We start from the raw sequence: 13,056 nt of genomic DNA, 5'->3' as shown, positions 1-13,056 counted from the left end.
TTAGAAAGGTGGTATTAGTATTTTTCAAAACTAAGTGACCCCAGTATACAGCCAGCCAGAATTAAGAACCTGTATAAACCAATCATCATCTTTTCCTTGCTAGGTTCTTCCACTTTAACCCAATTAAGGCCAAAGAGATACAAAATAAAATATACTAGGGAATTCAGGGGAGAACTGATTGGCTCTTGAGAAACACGATAAAAGACTATCTCTGGATTTTGTCATGAACAGATAGATGTGAGGCCTGGAAATGACTGCAGCCATCTCGTCACCAGGTAGAGGATGAAACTATCAAGCAAGCTAAAGGAGAGCTGCTGAGAAATAGAGCCAGAGCTGCTAAAATAAGTGCTGAAATCTACCCTCTGAACCTTCAGTTCCTTAAGCTAAGAAAACAATTCTTGTTTTCTTTCAGCTGCAAGTTCCCACTCTAGGCCAAATTGCCCTATAAATAGCAAAATGTGCAAAAAATGCTAAGGTAATTTAAAATAATATGATACTGGTAGAGAAGCAAACCGATAGACTACAGATTGAGATTCAGGAACACATACACCTGCATACTTGTAGCTTTAGAAGTCATTTCCTCTAATGTGCAAGCTATGAGTTCTAGTTTAGATTTTTTAAAAGTAGATAGAGTATTTTAAAGTACTGGTGATATACAATCTGAATACAAAAGAGTGTTACCCCCAACAAGCCTAATGTAGGGGAGACACAGACCTAATTCAAAAGGAAGCAATTTTTTTTTTTTTTTTTGCAGTTTTTAGCCAGGGCTGGGGTTTGAACCAGTCACCTCCAGTATATGGGACCGGTGCCCTACTCCTTTGAGCCACAGGTGCCACCCCAAAAGGAAGCAATTTTTAATAGTGATTTCCTTTGATAATTCTTTCCAAGCAATCAATTTATTTTTTATAAAACAACTCTGATTTAGTACTATTTTTGTTTATACAATATATAAAATTATAATAAAAAGTACACTTGGGGACCAGGTGTGGTGGCTCATGCCTGCAATCTTAGCACTCCAAGAGGATGAGACAGTGGATTGCCTGAGCTCAAGAATCTGAGACCAGCCAAAGTTAGACTGAGACCCCAGCTCTATTAAAAATGGGAAAAAAGGGGCAAAAGGATCGCTTGAGCCCAAATATTCAAGGTTGCTGTGAGTCAGACACCACAGCACTCTACCCAGGGCAACAGAGTGAGACTATGTCTCAAAAAAAAAAAAGTTTACTTGGAGGAAACCTTACATCTGAATCTTCCAAGCAGATTCAATTCAATCTGTGGGAATGGAAATGTGCCCAGAATATCAGGTTGCATGCTTCATAACAAATGGGGGGAATTATTTAATCAGGCAAGTCAGTTAAGTAACTTCTGTATATATATAAACATGGAACTATATGAGAATTTTGTATATATTAGGTAGCATTTCAAGTCATTGGGGGAGAATGAATTATTCAATAATTTCCTAGCTTTCATTTTTTGCCTGCTATATCCCGGAAGTTAGGGGGTGATTGCTGGCCACCTAAACACACCAATGGGCACAAATAAATAAAATAGTAACAATAACCTGTGCTCTCCAAATAATGGACCAAAAGAGAAACAGTCTTAACAAGATAGAAAACTTTTAGACAATTAACTGCCCTACTCCAATAAAACACTGCAGAAAAAACTGTGACCCTACCTACAGCAGCAAAGACCAGGTGAGAAACACAAACTTCAAGGACTCCATAGGCTATAATAAAGCACTCCAATCTCTCTACTGGGTAAGTAAAAGGGAATTAAGGAGCCAAAACTTCTACCTGCCAGACAAATAGAAAATCAGCAAGGATATCAAATAGCTCACCAACATATTCAACCCACAGGTTTTAATCAACATATAAAATCTCTACCCCCAAATGGCAGAATACACATGCTCTTCAAGTGTCCAGGGAACAAACAAGATCTCTTGGGCCAAGACCCAGGTGTGATGGCTCACGCCTGTAATCCTAGGGCTCTGAGAGGCCAAGGTGGGTAGATCGCCTGAGCTCCCAAGTTCAAGACCAAACTAAGCTAGGGTAAGACCTTATCTCTAAAAATAGCCAGGGATTGTGGCAGGTGCCTGTAGTCCGCTCAGGAGGCCAAGGCAAGAGATCACTTGAACTCAAGAGTTTGAGGTTGCTGTGATCTGTGACACCGGGGCCTTCTATCAAGGGTGACAAAGTGAGATTCTGTCTCAAGGAATAAAAAACAAAACAAACAAACAAAAGATCTCTTGGGCCTAAAAAACACCTCAACAATTTTAAAAGAAGTGAAATCACACAGCATATTCTCCAACTACAAAAGAATCAACTAGAAACCAATAATAGAAAATAGGAAAATCTCCAATCATGTGGAAGCTTACACACCACAATTCTAAATATCCACAGGTCAAAGGGGAAGTCACCAAGAAAATCAGACTTCACACTGAAAAGAACAAAAAATGGAAGTACAACTGATGAAATTTTGTGGGGACATAGTTAAGGCAATTCTGAAAGGAAAATTTATACTACTAATGCATATAATTAGAGGAAAAGCCTCAGATCAGTACTCTAAGCTCCTACCAACTCAAGAATGTAGGAAAAAAAAATCCTTAAAGCAAGCAGAAAGAAGGAAATGATAAAGAGCAGAAATTAATGATATTGAAAATAAACAGTCAATAAAATAAATACCTGATTCTTTAAAATGACTGATAGAATCAACAAACTTAAGAAAAAGGAAAGTCAAAATTAATAATATTAAAAACAATTAGAAGATACTGCTATAGAATGCAAAGGTAATAAGGATAAAAAGGATAACATGGGAATACTACAAACAACTCTCTACACACAAATTTGACAATTTAGAGAAAACTAACCAATTCTTTGAAAACAAAAATTACCACAATACACAATATGAAACAGATAATTAGAATTACCCTATAAACTAATCAGAAAAAATACGTGAGTAGGAAACACTTCCCAATTAATCTTTGAGGTATTATCCTGATGTCAAAAGCAGACAAAGATAATACAAAAATGGAAATTATCCATAACCCTCATGAATGTAAAAAGTCTTACCAAAATACCAGCAGACAGAATTCAGTAGTATAAAAAAAATAATAATAGCATGCCAAGAAAAACGTACAGTTAACATCAAACTTAATGGTGACAAACCCTCTAAGATCAGGAACAGGGCAAGGACAACCACTCCCACCACTCTTACTCAACATAGTGCTCGAAGTTCTATTCAGTTCAGTTAGGCAAGAAAAAAAAATAAAGGGCATACAGATCAGAAAGAAAGACTAAAACTATCCTTATTTGCAGATGAATGACTACATAAATGATCCCAAGGAATCTATTAGACTGAGGCGGCTCTAATCCCTTGTATTTCACTTAAGTAAACATAACTCAAAAATTTAAAAGAAAATTTAAATGTAAGCTCCTTTTAACTACCAGTGATCAAAAAGGCATTATTAGTTATGTAGGCTTGAACTTCCAAGTGAGATAGCCCAAACAAGGCTGCTCAAACTTTAACCAATCAAATAATTTAACAAGTGAATTCAGCCAAGTCATAGGATAGAACATTAAGCTGCAAAAACCAACTGTATTTCTATATTCTGGCAGTTGAGTACACAAGATACCAAAATTAAAAATACAATACTATTTATTATCACACAAAAGCAAAAGAAAAGAAAAAAAAAGAAGGTGCGAATCTAACAAAACATTAAGAGGACTTATATGTTGAAAAATGCAAAATGCTAATGGAGAAATCAAAGAAAGATATTCATGGACTGGAAGACTCAGTGTACTAAAGATATCAACTGATAAACAGGTTTAACGCAATTTTTAAAAAATCATAACAGAAGCTTTTTGTATATATACATAATATTATTCTGTAGGCTTACATTTTAATTTTTTAAAATTCTAAGTTATGTGGAAAGGCAAGATAACTAGGATAGGTAAAAATAATTTTTTTAAGGAAGAATAAAATGTGAGGAATCAGGTTTCCAAATGTCAAAACTTATTATAGCTGTAATAGTCAAAATTCTGTGGTATTGGGAAAGGGAAGAACACATAGATCAGTGAAACAGAACAGAGAACCTAGAAACAGATTCACACAAATATGTCCAGCTGAATTTTAACAAAGGTACAAAAGCAATTCAATGAAAACCAGCTTTTCAATAAATGTTAAAGCAACTAACTGGACAATAGACTGGAAAAAAGTATCCTGATCTAATCTCATTCCTATCCAAACACTTAATGGATCACACTGAAATGACACAGGTGTGGTGGCTTATGCCTGTAGTCCTTGATCCATCTATGACCACACCACTATACTCCAGCCTGGGTGACAGACTGAAACCCAATCCCTAAAAAGATAAATTTTAAATTAACACATAAATATATGTAAAAGTAAAATTATATATAAGTTAAAAAAAATAAAATTTTCAGGATTTAGGGCTAGATAAAAATTTGACACTGAAAATAAATTCCACAAAAGGAAAAACTCAACAGTAGAAAAACAAATCCAATTAGACAAGAAACAAAAGACATGGGGACATTTACTGAAGATGTACAAATGGCAAATGGGCATGTGAAAAGATATTCATCGTTAGCTATTAAAAAATGAAAGTTAATGCACTGACATGCCACTAAACACACCTATCAGAATGGCTGAAACAACAGTGGCAATACCAAATGCTGACAAAGATAAGCTGAAACTGGATCACTCACACACTGCTCCTGAGATGATACAGACACCCTGCAAATTCATTTGGTAGTTTCTTGTAAAACTAACTATGCAACTACCATACCATTTAGCAACTGCACATTTGCGTATTTATCTCAGAGAAATGAAGACTTAGAGTCACACAAAAACTTTTACATGAATGTTTATAGTAACTCTATTTGTAACAGCAAAAAACTAGAAACTGCCCAATGTCCTTCATCAAGCAAATGATTAAACTGTAGTATATTCATACCAAAAGGGGACTACAGACTGATACAAAAAACAACCTGGATAAATCTTGGGGAATTACCAGTATAATCAGTGAAAAAAAACTAATCCTAAAGGATTAGCTATCCCATGATTCCTTTTATAGAACATACTTGAAATGAAAAAATTATATAAATGATAAAACAGATTAGTGGTTGTTACAGATTAAAGGGGCAGTAGGAAGTGGGTGTGGCTATAAAAGGACAACATGAGGGGTGAAAATGTTCTGTATCTTGACAAAATCAGTATCGACATTCTAGCTGGGATAGTGTACAAATGTTACCACTGGAGGAAAATGGGTAAAGGATACACTGGATCTCTCAGTAAGTTCTAATATTTCTTACAACTGCCTGTGGATCTACAATGTTCTCGAAAAGTTTAATTAAAATAATAGACTGATTAAAGACAAAGATAAAAAATAAAAAATATAGAAGTAATATTTCGTATTCTTTTTTACTTTTAGCTAGAGCACAGTGGCGTCATCATAGCTCACTGCAACCTCAAACTTCCAGGCTCCAGCAATCCTCCTACCTCAGCCTCCCAAGCAGCTGGGACTACAGGCGCCTGACACAATGCCCAGTCAATTTTTCTTAGTAGAGATAGGATCTCACTCTTACACAGTCTGGTCTCAAACTCTTGCCCTCAAGGGATCCTCTTGCCTCAGCTTCCCAAAGTGCTAGGCTTATAGGTATGAGCCACTGTATCTGTCCTATTTTCATATTCTTCATTTCATTGTTAGCAACTATAAAATGAAAAAAAATTTAACTCCAGTATAGCAAAGAACATTAGTACTTATTGCCACAACTTAGTGACTCAAAACAACACAAGTTTATTATCAACTTTCAGAAGCTACCCTCTTTCTTTGGCTTGTGGCTGCCGTATTCTGATCTTTAGTTTGGTCATCATGGCTCTTTTTTTCACTTTGAGCCTTCTGTCTTCCTCTTAAAAGGCCATGACAATGTTTCTGAATAACTCCCCCCAACCTCAAAAGTCTCAATTAATTTAATCATGCCCACACAGTCCCTTAACCATGTTAGGTAACATTCCCAAGTTTTAGGGATTAGGACATGGACATTTGGGGGGAGCCATTATTGTACCTACTACCGACATCACAAAATAAAGTTAAAGTAGCTCATGGCTGTAATCCTAGCACTTTGGGAGACTGAGATGGGAGGATCACTTGAGGTCAGGAATTCAAAACTAGCCTGAGCAAGAGTAAGACCTCATCTCTACAAAAAATCGAAAAATGAGTTGGTTGTGGTAGCACACACCTGCAATCCCAGCTACTTAGGAGCCTGAGGCAGAAGAGCTATTTGAGTCTAGGAGTTCAAGGCTGCAGTGAGGTATAAATAATGCCACTGCACTCTAGCCAGAGTGACAGAAACTCTGTCTCAAAAAACCAAACCAGAACAAAAAAAATAAGGTTAAAAGACTGATAGTTATGGAAATGTTATGCATTTAAGTGTTTAATAACCATCATACAATTAAAGCTCATACAAAAGATGAAAGGCAACAACAAATACATTTAAAACCTGGTAAAGGTCAAGAGCAATTACGGAAGAGAAAACATAAATGGTCAAACAGTGTTTAAAAATATCCTGGATGTATTTATAATTAAAGAAATGAAAACTGAAACTGAAATATGACAAACTAAAACTGAAATACCATTTTTTACACGTCAGAGTAACAAAGATAACACCAATATTACCTAGTCTTCCCCAGTGTACGAAGATGGGTATTCTATAGATGGGTATAATAACTAAAAATTTATTATAAAAGCCTTTAAGCTTTTTAACTACAGAATTTTTCAATACATACAGAAATAGAGAATAATGCAATGAATCCTGGTGCCTATTACCCAACTTTCATTATCAGTATTATCCCTTTTTGGTTTACCTATGCCCCCAACTTTTGGTGGAAGAACTAGAATCCTATGATTTGATATAAGTCCTAACAGATAATATCCCACACCTCCTCAAAAATTAACAAATCAAGGGCTCTTGACTACTTTTTTGCCATGGATTCTCCTGTTTTTAGCAGTGTGGTGAACCCTATAGCCCCTACTGATATTTTTAAAGGCATAAAACTACATTGCAAATAAAATCAATTATATTATGATTCAATTATCTGTATTTCAAAACTTGTTATTTTGAAAATGTGTTTATTAAGGTTAAGAACCTCTGCAATACCTCTTTCATTTCACTTAATGTGCAATTTTTAGTGAGCCTGAGCGTATTAATTAAAAAAATCTTTTTACAGTGGTTTTGTTTGAAATGCAAGCCACAAATTGCCTTCCGCTATATAAGTTTTAAGTCTTTTAAACAATACTGTTTCCCCCCACTGTTTCCACATCATTTATTTGTTAAGGAAATTGGCTTTAGGCCTTCTGATCAGTGGTAAATGAATAAAAAGAGAAAAACAATCGAGAGAAACTGGCCTCATCTGTCCTGTGACATTTTCCACATCACATATTTGGCTGATGTGTATCTTCATCACATCAGCTGATGTGTTCTATGTCCCCTATCTCACAGGGTGCACTGGTAATTGTTTCTAGAGGCTTTTTCGTTTTCTAGATTTTTTGTTATTGTTGGAAGGATATTTCAGAAGTATTCTTGTATACTTCTTGTTGCTATGTATTAGGAGGTACTCTATGTTTGGCTGAACTACTGCAGTAATGTTAATAATGAAAAGTAGATTTATTAGTGTTGAACTGATTTACCCATTATAAAGTCCCCCATCAAACTTTTAACAAATGATTTTATCACCCATCCATGCTAATGACCTGGGATCAATTATTTCCAAAATGATTTGCCAACTTGATCTGTTTTTTCAGAAACTGTGATTATTCTAGACGGCAAAATTTGCATAATTGTTTTCCCTAATGTAACAAACCTTACAGGAAAGACAGAATATATGCTTCTGTGTAATTATGACACCAAGTAGATACACAGTTAGACTCATTTGCTTCCAATTTTTTTCAAGATCACTTTATTATCTCTTTCTAAATTGTTAGTTTCATAATTACATATTTCATAATTATGTACTTTTTAGATGATTCTAAAAGTTAAAACTATCAAGCAAGGTATACACTCAAGAGAGGTCAGCTTCCACACTCAGTCTCTCTCTTTACTCTTCCTCCCCCCAGGGGATACTTTTGAAAATGTGCTTTGGTTTATGTTTTGTTTATTTTCAAATATTTAAGTATACAAGAAAATATATGTGTAAGAAAAGTGAAAATTCTTATTTTTATCTCCACCCATAACAAAAATACACACCTACACAAAGACAGGGGCACACTATGTATAATGTCTGACTCTTGCTCTTTTTAACAATAAATCCTTAAGAATGTTCCATGGACACATATGAGATTTCTTTACTAATGTACCTACTACTATCAACTACATGTTACTTATCATTGTTGAAGTATCAGTTTCTTCAACTAGACTTTACTGATGGACAATGGTTGTTTCCAGTACTCTGGGATTAAACAGTGCTATAATAATAGCATCAAACACATTTTACTTTTCTCTGAGTATACCTATTGGGTAAGAGTCATACAAGTAAGAAAGCTGAGTTGAAGCTAAGATTTATTGTAATTTTGTAAGATATTACTAAATTCCTTATCTATAGACTATTTTTATACTTTCCTAATAGATATATCTATTACTATTTCCTCACAGCCTTGCCAACAAACTTATTTCAGAACAGTTTTTATTTGTATTTCTCTTACTGAGAAATACACTGAGATGAAACATGTGTTTGTGTATTTCATGAACATTTACATTGTTTTCCTTGTTCATATGTTTTGCTCATTTCCCTGTGGTATGGCTTTTCTTTTTCAGTTTTTAGAAGTTCTCTGTTGCCCCCTGTCTGTGATGTCAGTTGCAAAACTTTGGTTTCAGTTTGTCACTTATCTTTTTAAAGACACACATTTCCTCCTATCTGGACTCAAACTACATTCAAGTTAGCTCTTTTATCTGGTGTTTAGCTGAAAAAATAGTCATCAAAGAAAGTTAATTTTAAGTGAATTTGCTTTTCTTTTTGGTTTTATATGCCAGGTTTATATGTTGGCTTTATTTTCTCACAGCTTTGCCAAAAACTGTATTTAAAAGCATTATTTTAAAAGAAAAATTTGGCAATAATATCAAATTTTTAAATGTACATTTCTTTGAAACAGTGATATGTATACTACAAGAAAAACACTGCAAATATCCAAAATTATGTGCCTTCTTGAATGTTTAATGCAGTACTACTAGTAATTGTAAAGACTTAGAAAGAAAATGTAGATCAAGACTGTCTAAATTTTAAATACTATATGAAAGCTATAACCAAATAGCCTAAGAATATGGGGAGGGGAGAGGGAGAAGGGAGGGGGGAATGGGTGGAGGGAGGGGGTTTGGAGGGATCACTTCTGAGGTTTATCTTATGGGGGTACAAGTGAATCTTTCTAAGAGTAGAATGTGAATGTTTTAAAACAATAACTGAGAAAATGACATGAAGGCTGTGTTGACCAGTTTGATGGAAGTATTTCAGATTGCATGTGAAAACCCCACACTGTACCCCAGAAGTGCATTAATGTACATAGTTACCATTCAATAAAAAATAAATAAATAAATAAATAAATTTTAAATACTGGTATGAAAAAATGTCCAAAAGATATTAAGCAAAAAAATGCAAGTTCCAAAACAGTATGATTATAATTCTACTTTGAAAAAAGTTCTTATTATCTGTTTGTATATGCATTTAAAAATTCTAAGAGGATATACATCAAATTGTAAACAGTGGTACCCTTAGTAAGTGGTAAGACTGGTTAGTCTTTCACTCCCTGTTTCACATATATGTGTGGTCTGACTATTTCACAATAGGTATACATTACTTAATTTTTCTAAAATGCACCATAAAAATAGAGAAAACCAAATGAAAACTAGCTAATAAGAATTGGCATCAAGAAAACAAGATAGAAGTGAGAAAACATAGGAGAAGTAGAGAAGTAAGCAGGTATAAAACTACATTTACTGTAGAAGACAACTACAAATAGAACTTAAACCCACCATACATTATTTCCTAAAAAGAAAAAAACAGCATCCCACTTATAATTTAACTTTCCTCTGATGACCATTTCCTTCAGTGAAGCACCAAATAAAAGAGCAAACTTAAATTTAGAGTTCACCTTTAAACATATGAATAACAGTGACATAAGATGCTTAATTAATTCTTTATAGTAAGTCTCTGTGTATATGTATGTAAGTAGGTAAAAAGACATACAAATAACCCTCCCTAGTTGACCACCTCAAGTTGACCTAATTTTCATAGACTAGGCATGTACCACATGTACGTATCAGTACAGCAGGCCTAGTCTTATGTTGACGACCTCCACATGTTGACCAGTTTGTTACAGTCCCTCAGGTGGTCAACTTATAGAAATTCTACCATACATACAGAGTGTCCCAAAAGTTGCCCCTAAAGTCACCATACACAGAGAAAATAAGAAATTGCAGCTAAACATACATTTACAAAATACGCATTACAAAATTTTACAAACTATTTACAAATATTTTCTATGTGTTGGCCACCTCTTTATAAAATTTTGTAATAAATATTTTATAAGTAAAAATATATTTAGCTACAGTTTCCCACATTCCCTATGTATGGCAACTTTTGGGACATCCTGTTATTTCTTCCTACTATAGTTTCAGATCCATATTTTCAACTACCCTCATGATATCTGCACTTGGATGATCCTGGCTACACTCTTGCTTTCAAGAAGTAGACTCTTATTTATTCTTTTTTTTTTGAGAGAGAGAGTCTCACTATGTCACCCTGGGTAGAGTGCTGTGGCATCACAGCTCACAGCAACCTTAAACTCTTGGGCTTAAGCGATTCTCTTACCTCAGCCTCCCAAGTAGCTGGGACTACAGGCACTTGCCTCAATGCCCAGCTATTTTTAGTTGTTGTTGTAGTTATCATTTTGCTTAGCAAGCCTGGGCCAGGTTCGAACCTACCAACCCCGGTATATGTGGCCAGCACCCTAACCACTGAGCATGGTGTCAAGCCTAGACTCTTATTCTTTTGACTATGCATCCATGTACCTGGCAACTGAAGTTTGGAGCTTCACCAACCAGTGTCCAACAAACTCTTACCTGACACCAAATGTTAGGTTTACTTCTCTTACAGAATCTGAACTTCCTATTTTGACCCCCACTGACTGCCCATCCTGCTCTAATTATACTAACACCATAGATCCCAAACTTGACATTAGTCCCAAATTGCAGCACCCACACTCTGCTTGCCTTTTCTTCTAGGACTTATTCCCTGATCTCAGTTTGTTTTTCTTTTTCTCTTTCTTTCTTTTCTTTTTTTGGAGACAAGAGTCTTACTTTGTCACCCTCAGTAGAGGTGCTGTGGCATCATAGCTCATAGAAACCTCAAACTCTTGGGCTCAAGCAATTCTCTTATCTCAGGCGCCCACCACAACACCTGGCTAGTTTTAGAGAGGAGGTCTCACTCTGGCTCAGACTGGGCTTGAACCCATCAGCTCAGGCAATCCACCTGCCTCAGCCTCCCAGAGTGCTAAGATTACAGACATGAGCCACACAGCCTGGCCTTCTCAGTTTGTTTTTCAACTTCACCTCAGATCTCACTCCCAAACTGGACCTATACACAATCACTGATCTTACTCTTCTTTTTTTTCTTTTTTTTTTGAGACAGAGTCTCAAGCTGTCCCCCTGGGTAGAGTGCCATGGCATCATAGCTCACAGCAACCTCCAACTCCTGGGCTCAAGCGAGTCTCCTGCCTCTGCCTCCCAAGTAGCTGGGACCACAGGCGCCTGCCACAATGCCCGGCCATTTTTTGGTTGCAGCCGTCATTGTTGTTTGGCGGGCCCAGGCTGGATTTGAACCCGCCACCTTAGGTGTATGTGGCTGGCGCCTTAGCCACTTGAAGCAAATCAGAAAAGGCCAAGAACAGGACCCAAGAAGGATTCAAACAATTCAGTCATTTCAATATGTCAATAAGGACAATACATAATTCACTGTTCTAGAGAGCTTCATAAATTATACCACTCCCCATGAGACAGAGATCAGCAAATTAAGCTAAAGAATATGTATTTATTAGCTTAGAGGTTCACATCCCTGATAAAGGTTAGGAATTGCTCAAAATACGTAACCCATAACAAAGAATGTTTACGAAATGTCTATAATCCATGTTGTTGCAACTCTAGAATTGTTCTGGCTGTCATATCCCAATGGAAGGGATTAAGACGCTGTTCTTGCCCTAGTCTTTGCAATATGCCTCTAGAAAAAGGAGACTGCATGCCACATTGTGTTACAGCGTGTTTTAAGTCCTTTAAGGTTTGAAAAGTAATCATATGATGGTTATATTGTTGTCCCCCTTGTGGATACTGCGGACTGGGTGGAATATCAGTCACAACAACAGGAAAAAGTCCCAAAGTGTTCTCAAAAGTAAAATCTCCTGTTTTCCTGCCTTCTGGTAAAGCCTTCATGACAGATGTTGTAGCGGAATTAGCTGGGTTGAAGGCTTGTCTGGATACGGAGGCGCTGAAGGAGTGGTGTTTTTTGTTGTTAAGTTATTAAATTGACTTTCTGTTTGATCTGAGTGGCCATAATGGCAACAGCTGTGTCTTCCCTTTTCCTTATGTTTCTGCTACTTAATTCTTCCTCTGAGGAGGAATTAGAGGAGTTTTCACTAGAGCTATGGTTCTTCTTTTCTGTTGCATTCTCCTCACCCCCTAGTTTCTTTCTTATTAACAGGTGGAGGAGGCAACAGATGAGAAGGCACAGGGTCAGTAGGCTCATAGCCTCTCAGAGTTTTTTCTTGCTTTTTACTGTCTTCTTCTGAGTGAGTTTTATGCACTGTAACATTCCCTTCTTCATCAGTTTCAGACTGAAGAGGGTGCAATGCTAAAATAATTAACTGTAATTAAGTTACATAGGGACCATACCTGTAATGGTATTGTGTCCCCTAATTGATGAGCTCTACAGAAAGCTCTCACAACCTGTTTCCAGACCTTTACATTAAGAACTGCCCTTCCGGCTCGGCGCCTGTGGCTCAAG

This window comes from Otolemur garnettii, unplaced genomic scaffold (assembly GCF_000181295.1).
Source record: "Otolemur garnettii isolate 467f Iridium unplaced genomic scaffold, OtoGar3 scaffold00032, whole genome shotgun sequence".
In the NCBI taxonomy this organism is placed as follows: domain Eukaryota; kingdom Metazoa; phylum Chordata; class Mammalia; order Primates; family Galagidae; genus Otolemur; species Otolemur garnettii.
This window is presented reverse-complemented; position numbering follows the sequence as displayed.